General features: G+C 58.1%; 1 protein-coding gene across 2 annotated transcripts in view; it reads right to left on the bottom strand.

The window, feature by feature from the left end:
* The window catches only part of TNR (tenascin R), a 242,698-nt gene that overhangs the window by 207,851 nt on the left and 18,706 nt on the right, over window positions 1-16,141 (bottom strand). The window contains exon 1 of one of the 2 annotated variants that reach the window (XM_075936915.1): window positions 8,831-8,901. The exons of the other annotated variant lie outside the window; for it this stretch is intronic. The gene's annotated coding sequence lies outside the window, so the exon portion shown is untranslated. Of the gene's footprint in view, window positions 1-8,830; window positions 8,902-16,141 lie in introns of those variants that run through there. 2 annotated transcript variants of the gene reach the window in all.

Raw genomic sequence — 16,141 nt, 5'->3', positions numbered from 1 at the left:
TGCACCCAACGAGATACGGAAAACCCAGCCGCTTTATTAAAGCCCCAGCGATATGAAATACCAGCGCAAGCTGCTAGCGCCAGGAGACCCAAAATGCCAGCCAGCCAGCCAGGCCAGCGCGAGAGAATACCAGCTAAGCTACATTCTCCATGCCAGCGCAATGCGAAACGCCAGCCAAGCCAGACCGTTAATGCTGCGAGACGCACGATACCAGCTGCGAACGAACACCCCGGAGGATGCTGCCAAGCCACCCGAATAAGCGAGTGTCTGCGGTCGTACGGCGGAGCGGCGGGAAAGGCAGCGCCAAGGGATGCAGGGAGAGTCGCTGCTCACGAATGAGCCAGCCCCGTGTCCACGCGGCCAATCCTGCCACGCCGCGTGAGGTCATGCTGGGCTGCTGGCGGGTTCGCCCGTGTTCGGCAGAGGCGCGCTGGCAGAGCCGGGCCGCTGCTGAGGGAAGGAGGAACCAGGGGCGTGGCATCCCAGCCACTGACCCGGCGAGCAACACGGAGACATCGGTTCCCATGGCCACATGGGCCTTGGAGACCTTTCTGCCGGGGCTTAAGCTAATGGGGGGGTAGATTAGGCCACGTTGCTGGGACATTAGGAGCACTCTCGGGCCGGCAGTCTCAGCCGCATACAAGCCAGCGCCACCCTCCTGCTGATGGGGAGAGACAGGGGAAATGACTCAGCATTAGGAGGTGGCACTACCCCATTCCCCCCCCACAGCCCCCCCAAGACACCAGCCAGCTCCTGCTCCCTGGCCAGACCCCCCACCCATGCTGGTTGGCTCACGTAAGTGAATGACCGTCACAAGCTGGCACTTTGCTCAGGTTTTGTGGCAACCTGGCAGATGGCAGTGTCCTTCGGACAGTGGAGGTAGGATACGGTATCGGGAGTCAGGCAGCAGAGGTAGGATACAGCGTGGGTCTGTCAATGGGAAAGTGCAGCCGAGGGCTGGAAACACCGTAGCGCCACAGTTTGCTGGCTCTTGCATCGATGGTGGCTCATAACTTCTAGCAAAACTTTGTGTATTTAGAATGTGGAGCCCACCAGCCCCTGGAAAACTGCCTCTTGTCCTCCCCCCGAGGCTCAATGTAGTGCCTCGAATTCCAACCTCGCCACTCCCACCAGACAAACCCTTCCTCTTAGCTCACGGTGCGAGCTCCCACCTTCCTCTCCCAAGAGCAGCCCAGTGGGCCCCCCCACACCCTGACAGACGCACTCAGCGGTGCCCCACACTGCCACTGATTCAATACTCTGTCCAGGGCTCTTCAGGTCGTGGGGCCCAGACCCTGCGGAGCTTGACCAAACCAAGGCAGATCAAGGCAAGCGAAGTAGGGAAGGGCGAGAGGCTTCGTTGCCAACGCAGGGTAAATGGCCTGCACCCCAAATGCAGGCACCTCTCCAGAGCCGGCTGCCTTCGTGGGGGACGACACTGACCCCTCTTTCCCAGGGCCATAGGGATCAACTCAAGTGGGCAAACTCCTTCTGGGTCCGTACCTCTCAAGTCAGCCACGCTCCGTGGGCAGAGTCCGGACCCCTTGGGCAGTGGCCAAGACCAGCACCTCGCCCCAGCAACACTGCTTCTGCTGCACCTCGGCCCACGGGCGCTCGGCTCCTCATGGATTATTTATACCTACGGACAGTCATGGGATTGCCACCACCAAGTATCGCACGGGCGGTCGTGGCCCTTCCACTGAAGGAAAGGCCCCCAAGGCTGCTCAGTCGATGAGGGACTGGTCAAATAGGCCAGCAGCAGACAGACCAACCCCAGTACAGCTTGGTCACACCCTGAGACGACCAGCTAATCTCACCCAGGTTGTCACCTGCTGACCAAGTGAAGAGACTTAGCAGGAGGCCTGGGGGCCTGTAGCCAGTTCTCTCAGAGGCCTCTCCTGCACGTGTTTTGATGCCAGGTCTACACTGCTCTAGGTGACTCCCTCCCAGCTTCGTAGGGACAGCCTTCGTGGCCTGGACGCCTTCCTTTGCCTTGCATCCCTCAAGCTGGCTAATCAACGGGTTCTTAAAATGACAACAAAATCTGATTGAAACCATCACCCCGCAGAACTTAGGGGCTAAGTGGAAACAAGCTTTTAACGAGTGGTCAAATTAAATTGTACTGGATGCCCTGAGACTGGTTTGTGTCAGGGCTTTCCTGTGTAAGAGGGAAGCCGTGTGTCAGGGCTGATCCCCACTCTGGCACTCCGAGTGCAGATGGTGAGGGCCCGCAAAGACTCTAACTTTACCTTGCCACTACAGGCTCTCGGTACAAACACTTCCCCCAGAACCACAAATGCACAGATGGGCAGGGGGGCGGGGGATTCGCTGCCACCATCACATGATTTCTTTATCCCTAAAACCAAGGTGAACACTTGGATTCTCCCCCAGGAGTAGCTCAAGCTCTTCTGCTGCAAGAGAGCTTGAAAAAAAACAGGAGACACACAAACGAGCCACGGTCTCTGGTAGCTGACCTCTCAGTCTAGACAGATCTCCTGTAGCTTCCAGGACACAAGAATCAAATCATCCCCTTAAAAAAAGGAGACGGCTGACGAAAACAACCGTACAGCAACCGACATGCATGGCAACTCGGCAGCAGGACATAATTAGAGAAACGGTTCAGAAGCCCTCACAGAAAAGACCATTCCTGCGGGACATCAGGCTGCTGCAAGATCCTGCGTTGCTTCTGAGAGACATGGGTGGAGAGTGTGTCCGAGAACCCGGGTCTCTCCTTTTGCCCCTTTATTCCGGCTTTTATTCCCTCCCTGAACTGTCCAACAAGGGACGAGAAGAGACAGACTAATCCGCCACCGTGGCTCATTTCAAATACATTGAGCTTCTGGCGCCTTCTGCCTGACATACACCACCACAGACGCTAAGGCGGTGTGGCTTCAGCATGATGCGATACCAACACCCTCATGAGATGGGTGGATTGTCTACCAAGAGTACCGATCACCTTCTGCGTAGGGAAGAGCCAGCAAGCCGAGTCATCACTTCCAGCCAGCTCCCGAGCAGAGCTGGCCCCCACATGCCCAACGAAAGCCGCTGTGGAAGTGCCGGGCTATGGGATAGTGATGCATGAGAGTCATGCTGGTCCCACTGGATTCCAGCCATGGCTACACTGGGATTTTACCCACTGCAGTGCAAGCCACGCCTAGGGCCACCGGTGTCCATGAATGGCGCATCATACAGGAGGTTCTCCACTTCTGCAGCGATAGGACTTCCAAGCTACAGCGTGCCACCATCGGTCCGGTCCCTCGGAGTTTCTATGGATGCCGTTACACCTGTAGGCCAAATCCCGTTGTGGCCAGGGAAGCGTCTCTCTTTGGGGGAGCAGCATTCAATGAAGCTGCCGTTGAATCTCTCGTTATGGACACAATTAGAGAAAACAGATGACCAACGAAAGCCGGCTCACGTCGCACCCTGCCCCAGCTCCTGCGGGCCGGGTTTGTGTCTCTTCAGCTTGAGCAGTTCCATCAATTCATTGACTTTTCACCATCTAACTGAGGATTACTTAATGGCTGCTTAGAGAACATGCTGCATGCCCCACTTCGGGCCCTACACGGTTACGCTCCCTCTCGCTCTGCGTTTATTTGCTACGGACTCAAGACAAGTCTGCACACACATGGAGCGGGAGGCCAGGCCAGAGTCCTTTTGCTTCCAGGTACCTCCCCGGGGCAGCAGGGAGCACAGTTCTCACCCAGCAGTGGCTGGTGTATAAGGGGTCTGAGGCCTCCGTACCAGCTGGTTCTAAGTCCCACCCTCGTTGGCCGCTCCCAGCCAGTGCTGACTGGGCTACGGAGACAAAGCCCCTCTTCATTCGATATGATAGTAGGGGTTGCATTGCAGAGTCCCCCTTGAGACGGTCACTAAATGGGCAGATCAGATCTCGGGGCCCTCCTACCTGCCCTGTAGATGGTCTGGGGTGTGACGTAGTGGGGGTACCTGGCTGCTTTCTATGCTGCTGGCTCTGGGGTAACCCCCACTGGCTGCCGTGGGTACCACGACCCAGCAAAACAGGATGAGTCACTATGCAAACCAGTATGGCCAGCCACCCCCCCCATTGGGGAGGAACAAAGGAAGGTGGAATGCTGCCCTGGCTGGGGGGCAGGGCTGGAGGAGAGGTAGTTAATTGTTGGCTGGCTGTCTGGGAGCATGGAGGAGACAGCCTAAGGAGAGGAGCTGGAGTTTAGGGGCCCAGTCTCCCCCATCTCAAGGGGGCCTGAGGCATCCTAGCCCAGCTTTGTGACCAGATTACATCTGTGCTGTGCTGTATCCTGGAGAGGCAATAAACTTCCTCTATTCCACCGGCTGATGCAGTCTGTGCCATTTTGGGGTGCAGGAGACGGGGGACCCCCAACGCGCCGTCACATGGGGTCCCAAGTGAGGCCTGGTCTATGCACAGATGTTATACGGGGCTCCTGATTGGGCTCAGCGACTGTGGCAATTTACGGATCTAGCCAGACCCAGGCTCAGCATGGGCGCTCTTGTACCAGCATGGGCGTGCGGTAGAGCAGCATCGCTTCTTCCCCTTCCCACAGGGGAGCAGCTAGACCAGTCCAACGGGGCGAGGTCTCAAATGGCCTTTGCTCTCCTGGGCTCGGGGCGATACCTCTCACCACCCCGAAATTCACATTGGGCCTCCCCCCATAAACACACCTGCAAATGGAGGACCCAGGATATGGGGACAAAACCATTAGATGCTGGGGGGTTTCTTCCCGGCCTTGCAAGCGGCTCTTTCCACAGCCTCCCCCTGCCTGCTCACTTCTTTGAGGGGAAGGTGGCTCAGGAATAGCAGGTTTGAGGGCTAAATTAAGTGTCTCCCCTCCCAACATTGCACAGCTGAGAGGCAACTGCCGGAAGCAAGTCTCAACCCATCGCCCCGGAGAATACTTTATTTGGGTCACTCCAGGAACAGCGCCAGCGTTGGATGCCCCAGGGGGCAGGGCGCTCTCACATCTAAGGGCTCACCAACAGTGCAGTGCGTTTTCTGGCGTGTTTACACCGGCAAACTCCCCTGGCAGAGACGTGCTCTACACCAGCCGGGGCTCTAACGCTGGTGGCGTTTGCACCAGTTCCCCCATGAAATAATACTCGCGCAAAGGCTCCTAGACCAGGGCTTCGGCTAGCAGAGCGATTTTCATGGGGGTGTGACTTCCAGTGGTAGAGCCATTCCCTGAGGCTGTGTCTAGACTACATGCCTCTGTCGGCAGAGCCATGTAGATTAGGGTTATAGGCAAAGTCAAATGAAGCCGTGATTTAAATGATCGTGGCTTCATTTAAATTTACATGGCTGCCGTGTTGAGCCAACAAACAGCTGATCGGTTGTTTGTCCGCTCAGCGCACTAGTCTGGACGCTCCCCTACCGACATCAAAGCTCTTTGTCGGCCGCCCCGTTATTCCTCGTGGGATGAGGTTTACCAGGGCTGCCGACAAAGGGCTTTGATGGGGCAGGGGAGCATCCAGACTAGCGCGCTGAGCGGACAAATAGCCGATCAGCTGTTTGTCGGCTCAGTGCGGCAGCCACGTAAATTTAAATGAAGCCGTGATCATTTAAATCGCGGCTTCATTTGACTTTGCCAAAACAACAAATCTACATGGCTCCGTCGACGGAGCCATGTAGTTTAGACGTACCCTTAGAGTATAAACTCAGAGGAGCCTTTCCACGGGGTCCGGACTGGCCGTCACCCCCCACGGACGGCACGTCTGGCCAAAGAACCACTGCCTGGCACGATTGTGCCTCTACAGCACCTTCCAAGAGTCACCAAGGCCTTACGAGCGTGGCGAGCACCCCTAGGAGGTGGGTAGATCTGGATCGTCGCCCCCTTTCCCCACGGTGAGGGGGAGCTGGGCGGCACAGAGACAGGGGCCTAACTCAGAAGTTCTGGGCTCCGGCGGAAGAGAATTGGGCCGGGAGAAGTCCACAGTCACACAGCAAGTCAGGCCCAGAGCCCTTCCTCCCTGCAGTGCGCAAGTCACTAGCCCCTTCTCCTTTGCAGCCAGACACGCCCGTCGCTTTCTGGGTCAGGAGAGGGCTGCTTTGCCCTGGACCTCGCGGCTCTGCGGAGTCCTCCCCTTCCCAGCCCAGCGCTACCTTCAGGGGATGGACCACGCAGGGGAAGAGGCGTCTCCCCCGAGAACGGTGCCGGAGCCTGCTGCCCGCGCACACGACTGGCTACCGCCGTGCCAGCGTCTCCGCCTGCCTGCGGGCACTCGACCCCCGGCGGCGGGTGGCTCTGCGGAGATCGCCACACGGGGCGGCAGCTGTGATAAGGAGGCCTCGCCATGAAGAGCGGCTCTCGGGCACCCAGACTTACAGGTCACCCAGCTGCAATCAGAGGCTGCTGGTTTGGACGGGGAGCCGGGGTCCCAACGCTCCTCATCCCCAGCACTGTCTCCAGGGTTAAGTCTTATTTCCCAGGGATGAGGCAGAGGCCCAAGCTCACAAAGGCCACGGTAAATGGACAACAGCAGGGTTGCAGAGGGCAGCAGCCTTCCCTACTGGGTTAGCTCTCTCTTGGCCCACTGGCTCCCCGCTCTGCTCCACCTGGGGGCAGCAGGAGCCACAGGGCTGAGCGAGACGGGGAGCAGCCCTACAGCAATTCAGACAGACTGACGGGACTGAGCTCTGAAGGCCGCTTCAGTCCCCAGTGCTGCTCACCATGGCTCCTCAGGGCCCTGCCAGACAAGTGTAGGAGCAAGCACCCCAACTCGCCTATCCCTGTGCGGCCGATCGACTGGCGGGGCATTTAATCCCCCAGAGCTGAACGAACCGACCGGAGGCCCCGCTCTGCCCAGGCTGCGGCGCGAGCTGCAGTGCCTATCTAGTGCCAGAGTTTGTGTTTCACTGTTTGTCCTTGCCCGGCCTTTACATGCATTTATTACACGGCTGCGTCCCTGCCCGGCGATATAACTCACACGCACACCCAGCCGGCACTGGAAGAGCCAGGGGGAGAGAGCAATTAGAAAGGTGGCCAAAAATCCAAGGGTAAAACAGACATTCCTCGAGTAATACAGGCCCCGGCAAACTAGCTAGCACACACAGACAGGGGGACTGTCTTGTTTCCAGAGAGCAAAGCACCATCCAGCCCCGAAAACTGGCCCCCACACAGGAAAAGCGACAGTTACCCGCCCTCCAGCCCTTTCATTTGATATGTATTTTGTTTTATATTTCTCCAAAATGTATCAGTGATTATTTAAAAAGTTTGAGTAGAAATCAGTTTCTACCCCCCCCCCCAAACACCCAAAAAAGGCAGCAGTTTTCTGGGTAACTATTAGGTTAATTCTGGGGGAGAGGATGATACAAAAAGCAGCCGGCAGAGAAAAGCAAAAGCAACTGGATGTTCTGGGTTGTTTCATGAGCTGTACATGAGCAGGGTGGCATGTCCAAATGCACGCTCAGGGGGTGGATTTGTACCTTGCACCGCATTCCCTTCCTTTACCAGCCAGCCTCTTATTTACACCTAGACTCGCTCATTAACAGAACAGATCCTCCTACAGAACCACGCTGGATTCGCTGAACAAACCCACGATACTGTACTGGGGGGGGGGGGGGGGGTGGAGGAATAAACCAGGCAAAACCAAACTGGACTTGTAACACCCAGGACTTGCACTTAGACTCAGTCACAACCTGGAACCAAACAGGATCTGCTGGGGGGAGGGAGCATGTCCATGAGTAGGGATGGGAGGGGGCTATTTCAAACACAGGGGAACACTGTCTACAGGGGGTAATGCAGGTGCGACTCCCAGGCCCAGAGGGGGAGCAAAACATCTCCCTAGTCCACTAGCACAGGGCCGGATTCTCCCAGCTCCATTGCAGGCTGTTTGCCTGAGATCTTGAAGCCGGAAGGTACTTTTCAGAGGGGAGAACAGAACCACCAACCAGACCCAAACTCTGCCCTCTGCAGTGTCCAGCACCTGGGTTCAAACTCGGCCTCCGCCAGTCAGCATCTTACCTTGGCAGTGACCGTCAGGGAAACGCCCCGATTTCCCCTGCCCCCAGCCCCCCCTCCCCCCCGGAGGCCTGCCAAGGGAGAGCTGGGTTACACCGCACAGCAGCTGAACTTCCCGACTGGCAGCGCCAGGCGCCTCTGGTTTGGGTCCCACCCCCAGTCTTGGGTCGCCTTGGAAATCCGGGGGAGTCCGGCATGATCCCCCGGGTTTGACAACCCACCGGGCCAGACAGCTGCTGCACCTTGCGCCTCCCCCGGAATGCAGCCACTTCTGGGGGGAGGCGGCCGAGGAGGGGTTCGCACAGGGAGCCCTGAGCGCCAGATGCAGCGAGAACCAAGGCGGCCACATGTGGATTGAGGGGTTCCCAGAAGCACCAGGAAGGGGGGGCTCCCGCGACAGCCTGCTGGGGGGCTGGGCGACAGCCCCGGAGGGGAGCAGGCCAGCGACCAGCCCCCACGCCCCCTCGCGCTGCGGGGACGCGGGCGGGCAGGAGGGAGCTCGCCACGGGGCTGGGCGCAACCAGGCTGACGGGCAGCGCGGAGCGGAGTCCGGCTTGTCCCGGGCGGGGGCCAACCCAGGCCCGGCCCGGCCTCCGCGGCGCGCTGGAGGGAGCGTTCTCCCCGGGCGGGCGCCGAGCGCCGCGGTGGCGGCTCCGGGCACAGGAGCGCACCCAGCCTGGCCCCTGCCCCCGGGCCTTCCCCGGGCAGAGCAGCCCCGCGCTGCCACCCCACCCCCCGGGCCCGATCCCCGGCAGCCCCCGCCCTGCGCCCCGGGGCCAGCCCTCCACTTGTGGCGTCCCCCTGCGGCCAGGCTGCCGGCTCCCCGCGGCTCCCCGCGGCGCTGTCCGCGGTGCTGAACGCCCGCCGCCCGCACTTACCGGCAGCCCGGCTCCGGCGCGCCCGGCCAGCCGCGGGGACAGCGAGTCGGGCGGCGCGCTCCGGCGGCGGCAGGTGCCCTAGGGAACCGGCGGCTCCCGGCCCCAGCCGGCCGCCCCTGCTCAGCCCGGCGGCGCGCAGCGCAGAGCCCCGGCGCTGGCTCGGCTGCGGCTGGCTCGGGCTTAAATTTCAGCAGCATGGTTCCCCCCCCACCTCCCTGCCCGCCCCCCGCCGCCGCTCCCGGCCCGGCCCGGCGCACAGCCCCCTAGCGGGCGCGGGGAAGCCTGCACCGGCCACGGCCGAGCCCGCGCCGGGAGCGGAGCAAGAGGGACCCCCCCTCCGCTGCCCCACTTTGGGTGCGCCCCGGACGAGGAGGGGTAGAGACGCGCCTGGCTTTGGAGAGGGGATGGGGCAGGGAGAGGGGGGCTGTAACCTCCGGGCCGCTCCCGATTCCCGGCATCAGCCCGCAGCCGGCCACCATCACCCCGCCCCCCCAGTCCCGAGGGGGGGACACGCTCCCCGGAGCCGGGTCTCTCCACCGGAGCCGTCTCTTACCCCCAATTAACCAGCAGACCCTCGCCGCCTGCCAAGTCCCCAGCCGGGGACGCCGGAGGCGATTCCTGGCTCTGCCCCTGGAGCAAACGGCTTAAGCTGCCTCGCGGGTCCCCACCTGTAAAATGGGGCCAGCGCTTCCCACGGCTGCGGAGAAGCTGGACTCCATTCGCATGCGGTGCGCACACTGCCCACGAGGGGCGGCTGGATAGAGGGAAGCTCCTTCCCCTCCCTTCGGGCCGGCCAGCAGAGGGGACACATCAGAGCACGAAGGGGACTTTCTCTGCGGCAGCGTCAAGCCCCCTCGGTACCTGACAGCAGCATGAGAACAGCTGATCCGCACACGCTGACCTGCCACGGGACCCGGGCCAAAATTCACATCTTACTTGCCTTCGCCGCCCCAGCTTCCAGTTCCGCTCTCAGGCAGCAGCTGCGCTCATGAATAACAGGGCAGAGAGCCAGGAGAAACATTTCGTCCAAAAACTTGACAAGGACCCCCCCCCCCCCACACACACACACACACCACACCACACATTGGTGTTGATTTTTTTTGCACGGTTTAAACCAAAACAAGGAGTCTAAACGTTTCATTGACATTTTCAAAATTGTTTTGATTTTTCCATTAAAATAACTTTGCCGTTTGACATCTCTTGCCGTTCTCAAACAGGCTAGAGTTAAACAATGCTCCACACCTAAATAAAAACATTGTCAGGCCAAACGGATCCTGTATCCTTTTCAGAATTGCCAGAGAACCCAATCAGATCAAATCAAACAAATCACTGTTTAGAGTCCTGTGCTAGCACTTACTAAGACCACAGAAAAAGCCATTAACATAGGTAGGCACTGGGTCACAATTTATGCCTTCAAAACCAAGGAATCACCCAGTTTTTCGGGTAATATAAATACACTTTAAAGAAATCCGCAATGTATTGCGGAGGGGAGGGGGGTTCATTTGAACTTGGTCCATCAGACCCCAAGTTAAGTCAGTTCAAAGTATTCTGATTTTCATCTTTTTTCCTCCAGCCCTACTTCTCTAGGCTATATCATAAGCTGTAGCGCCAGCATGGGCCTTGTGGTACAGGAAAAGTGAAACTCTCCATAGGCTAAAGCATGTGAGAATTGGGGCTTTAAATCCTCACAGCCCCATTGGTCCAGTGGTTCATTTTTGGTACTGATCAAAGAGATTTCTGATTGTTGTAGACAGACCACAGTAATTTCCAGAGCCGGGGGGGGGGGGGGGGGGGGGGGGGGGGGGGGCATTTTAAAAGGGAAACGGATTCCAGGGAAGGAAAAACCTGAGGGGCTGCACCCCGAGGTCAAGATCCTTTGGGGAGCTTACAACAGCCCGCCACCAGGCAGGGGGCACATCTCGAAGTCTGAGAGGATGCTGGAAGGGGAGCGCCCCCAGAGCAGCTTGGGGCTGGTACGGAGGCCCATTGAAAGCGGGGTTTGGATCAGGCCTGTCCATGAGCAGCAGCAGGGGAGTCTTTGAACCGGGGTGTTGGAGGAATGGTTTCATGGTGGGAGTGGTTGGACAGGGACGTTTGGAGGAGGATGATAGAGCCTGGATTTTGTTCTAATGCTGCACCTGCCTCCAGCCAGAGAGCCAGCTCCGGATTGTGGACTGGTGGAAAACCCTGCTGTCTCATCCAAAGCTTTTAGTGGGGAAGGCAGTGTCGACAGTGCATGGTGGACACTCAGGTCACCCCCGCCCAGCTTTCAGCCCAGTGGGAAAGAGTTTTGAAGTCTCAAAGTCTCCCAGGATGGAAAACTGTGCTCCGGCCAGCCCTAGGACTTTGGGCAGCACATCTGACTCTTCCCTCTCTCCGGCCTTGTGTGTGACGTTTCGAGTCTTCATTCTTTGAGCCAGGGACTATGTATGTCTAGAGCCCCTGGGCCTCACCTCTCAGCCTAAAGCCGTGTGACACTCCCAGCGCCGATAACGTGGCTGGCTTGCCCGAGGAAAAGCAAGGCCGCCCCGTAGCAAGGTGAAGCCTCGCGGCTACATTGAAAGCAGTCTTTTACTACGGGCCGGTTGGCAGAAGTGCCCAGCTGCGAGCCGCCTGCTGTGCCTCCTTCACACCTCATTGCCACAGAAAACGCCCTGCCACGCTCCTCCCGGACGCGACCCTGCGGGTTTCAGGCGTGCGGCCCTGGAAACAAGCCACCAGCCACAGAACAGCAGTGCGACACTGTGGCAATTAAAATCATGTTGAAGGCAGAATCAATCTGCGGAATGAGGGAGTGCGAGTCTCGCTAGGCAAACATCCCAGCAAGCCAGCTAAGCAGCAAGTCACTTCTTTAGTAGCAGGACCAAGCGTCTCTGATCACAGCTCCTCATGCGGTTGGCTGGGAGGTTTCCAGGCACAGCAAGCGCCAGATCTGCTCAGCTGGGGAGAGGAATTAGCGGTTTCTACCCAAATCCTAGAACACACCAACTTTTCATGCCCCTGGACAGAGTGCAGGGGCTGGCCCCGAGCCACCTGGGTTCTGTCACCAGCCTTCAAGGCTCTCCAATAAGTTCCTTAGTCTCTGTGAACTGATCTGCAAAATGGGATTCATCACGCTAAACTCCCTAGGCTGCGTTAGTCACAAAGAGGAAGGATGGTCGTGTGGATAAAGCATTGCGGCCTATTGAAGTCCATGCCTGCCCCTAAATCACGTAAGCATTTTGGCCAAGCCAATCCTTAGATACCTGAATGTGGATTTAGGTCCCCTAAATTTAGGCTCCTATTCTTGAACATATTCTCTGCTACCTAAATTGCATAGCTCCTGCAAAGGCAGGGGTTGTTTAGGATGTCCGTTTGGGAGCCCTGGTGCGTTCAGCATTTACACCACGCGGGCACCAGTGCTGGAGCAGAACCAGCGTTAGCCGCGGTGTGAATATTTGTCTACAATTGCACAAAGCAGGCAAGGCCGAAGGCGTGCGCAAACACGGAACTAGAGGAACTCCTCGTGCAATTCACAAAGCAAACGTGCAAAGTAAAAAAGGTGTGCAAGTAAGTAAAAAGCCTGTGCCAAGTACCGAGACAGAGCGTCTTAACCATGGCTTTGGTCTCATCCGGACTCCGGAAGTCACATGGTTGGCAGCAGCCCAGTCACAACTGTGTCCCCCCAGTGGGTGTGCGGCAAGAGCAGGCTGAGTGGTGGCAAAAGCCAGCAGGGAGCTATTGAAAGCGCTGGCTGGGCGCTGGGTTGCGATAGGACAGCACCTGTACGAAATTTCAAGGGACTTCACTGCTGCGCAAGTGGCACCCTGAAATGCTGCCAGCAGGGGGCAGCGGAGGCCTCAAGATCTGGGAGGATGGGGAGCTGGCCCCTGTGTTCCCCCAGCCAATAGGGGGTGACACGTGAGCCAGCGAATTAGCAGCTCCACTGACCAAGCAGAGAGATGTTCTCAAGGGAGCTCACCAGCCGCGCCCCCGCACCGAGGGCAGTGGTACGTGAAGCCAGCGTGGCACATGCCCTTCCCCCCAGACACAACCAGCCTAGCAGCCGAGACCCCCCCCCCAAACACTCAGTGCAGCGGAGGGGTACCGTTCCATAGGCGGCGGCAATACGCGCACAGCACTCCGCAGCCAAGCTGTGCGGCCAAACTAGGCACCGCTTGCCCCTCACACACACACACTCCCCCATAGCGCAGCTGTTTTCAGAGTACCGGGCGCGGCCCAGCGGTGGGTCACGCAATGTCAGGCCGGTCGCCTTGCTGCAGGCCGATCAGGTGACGAGGGGGGATGCAAAAAGCAGGCTGCCTGCCTGTCCTGGCACCCGGAAGAGGCCAGCGGCAGGCCTGGTTCCCAAGTAGGGGGCTAGGGGCTCCCCACTGCAGAAGGGGCAGTGCCTGCTGGCGAGAGCAACACGCACAACCGCTTGCGTGCCTCCATCTAGGAACCGGATCTGCTGCTGCCCACTTCCAGGGTGCCGAGCGGTCCCCGGGGGCAGGATAGGACGACGCCCACCTTAGCACCTCTGCTGTGCTGCTAACTGGGAGCCATCAGAGGTTTGCCTGTGCCCCAGTGCCCTGACCCAGCCAAGAGCTGCCTCCTGCACCCCAAGTCCCAATTCCCGGCCTGACACTGGAGCCCACGCGCCACTCAAGAGATATAATCACGTTGGGTCGCGGGCAAACGATTTTCTCCAAGTGGGTTGCGAGAAAACAAAAAAGTTTGCGGACGGCTGCTCTAGCGAACGGAAGGAACGGAGCTGCCCATTCGGCTTTCCCCCCAGAACAGCCTTATTCGAGCAGCAAGCAGTGAGGCCCGCCGGGCAGGTGCCAACCCGGCTCGTCGCGGCCCCCTTGGGCTCCGGTGTTTTTCCACGGCAGCGGCACAGATGGCTGCTCCAGCAGAGCGCTACCGTACAAAGCGGTGCGCATCGAGCAGGGATGCCTCTTGCCAGGGACGATCGGTATGTGTGCGCTAGAGAATGAACCGGAGCTCCCCCACTGAATTAGCAGAAACTGAAACATATGTCTCCATTCACCAAGGTAAAGGATGATGCGCGGAGACATTCTGCATCCATCTATTTCAATTACAGTCGAGGACATGCCTAGTCTGTTCTGCAGGAGCCCAGAAAACCCGGGCAGATTCTGCTTGGCCTCTGGCTTCCAGGCTGGTCTGGTCTTAGAAAATGGACTTGGGAAACCCTGAACGTGGCAGGACAGGAAACCCACGGCTTTGCCCGTCTCATGTCCTGGCAGCTCAGGGGCCCAGAAATGCTTGTGCCACTGGAGAAATCCAGGCAGCCTTTAGCGCCAGGTGTCGCCTGCCTGCCTGCCAGCCTCAGATGGCCTAAGATCAGCCAAACGGTCTGCCTGTCAACACAGCTTTTAGTGGCTATCAGCTAACCAGGAACTGAGCCCAGACCACCAACACTGGCATCACCAACGCGAGCTCCACTTCTGCTCCTTACCCCAGCAAGCTACTATTGTCGGTCTAGAGAGTTACAACGGCTCCCCCTGCTGGCACGAAGGGTGAGCACACCTAGACTTACCTCCCACGTACTGAAAACCGTACGGGAACGTGGTGCCATTGCTGTCTCTGAAGCACACGCTAGTAGAGAAGCCATGTGGTTTGGGGGATGGAATGCAAGGTGAGGAGACACATTCCAAGTACCAAGCTCAGCCGTCAATCGCAAATCACTATTGACCATGCTCCGTGCAGAGCCTCAGTTTCACGGTCTCAAAACGGGGGTTCTGCTTCGCTCACGGGGGGAAGAGGTGAATAATTAGTTCCTGTCTCTGCGATTCTAGGTATTCTTATTACGAGGCCTTGCAGGATGGGCTCCTGCATCTCTTGGTAAATAAGGAGTTTGGCTCCTTGCCACTTTGTGCTGTCTCCATACCATGGATCCACGTTTGGATCCACTTCCTGGCTCCATCAAAGCCCCTTATTGTAGTGGCTGATTCAGTGCCAAGTGACGCAATTGCAAGAAGGTTAGTTATGCACCTGGGATTATACACGCGTGTCCCGTGACGATACCAGTCCCATCTACTCGGCATTGGTGAGGCCTGGACGACTGGACCCCGTGCGAAGTGCCACGCTATGGGAAAGACTGGAGAGAGTCCAGGGAAGAGCAGCAAAAAGTGCTAAGAAGTTTAGAAGACTTGACCCGTGAGGCAACGGAGATGGTGACCGGATAACCATCTTCAAATATGGTAAGGGCTGTTATAAAAAGAGGACGGATCAATTCACTGACCAACTAAGAGTAGGACAGGAATGAAATGGAGATGTAAGTTGTAATTAAATCTTGTCCTAATGTCTACAGATCGTCAGCTCTGGATTAGGCTTCCAAAGCAGACGGGTGAATCCCCATCACTGGAGGTTTAAGAACCAGGGAGAGAAAAGTATCCAAGGTGTTCTAGGTTTGCTTGGTCCTGCCTCTGCACAAGGGGCTGGCCTAGATAGCCTCTCCAAGTGCCTTCCAACCCTACTACGTAGCTGTCTGAGCAGGGGAACAGCAGGGGATCTGCATGACCGTCGCCTTGTGATGCTGTAACTCCCAGTTGTAGCAAAACAGCTATAGGCAACCCTAGAAGGAAATGCTTAAACCTGGGAGTTGGCAGTCTATGGGAGTTGGGCACTTACCACCCATTCTGGTATTCAGGCAGCCCTGGTTACTACTTGCCCTGCCACCCTGGGTGCCTTACAAGGCTTTGCTTCGGTAGCTCCCAGCCTTGGGGTGCTCATGTAAGTCACACCCTGAAATGGCTGTGTGCTAGACAGCCCTCGTCCAGCAGCTCAGACCCCAGCAGCCTGTCTAAAGCCCCACCTTGGTAGTACGCAGCCGACGACCGCAGCACACCTCCCCTCCTGGTTTTCCCAAAGCCACGTGCTCTGTATTACCCAGCCCTCTCCTGGACAGCTCAGAGGAATCAGGTTCCTTTGCTCTTCTAAAGCAAGGGTGGGCAAGATGCCTCTCATGGGCCGGATCTGACCCGCCAAGCCACCGGATGCAGCCTGGACCCCCCTGCCTGGACCCTCAGGCATGCAGCAGCTGCTGATCTAAGTGCACAGCTGCTCCATATGCCTCTGCTCTGAAGGGCAGGGGAGGCTGTGTGTGGTCTCCCCGCCTCCAGCCCAATCCTGAGTTCCTATTGGACGGAAACAACCAGCCAATAGGAGCTGAGAGACTGGCCTGGGAGGATGGGACAGTGCAAGCCTCTCACCCCTCCAGGAGCTGAGAGCCACATGGAGGGAGCAGTCTTCAGTTTTAAGCCATCTGGTGTTGCAGCAGGCAGGGAGCCCGGCCTGCCTTGGGGG

This window comes from Pelodiscus sinensis, chromosome 9 (genome assembly GCF_049634645.1).
Source record: "Pelodiscus sinensis isolate JC-2024 chromosome 9, ASM4963464v1, whole genome shotgun sequence".
NCBI lineage: Eukaryota > Metazoa > Chordata > Testudines > Trionychidae > Pelodiscus > Pelodiscus sinensis.
Note: the sequence above shows the minus strand (reverse complement) of the source record. Positions and strands in the feature narration are given on the sequence as shown.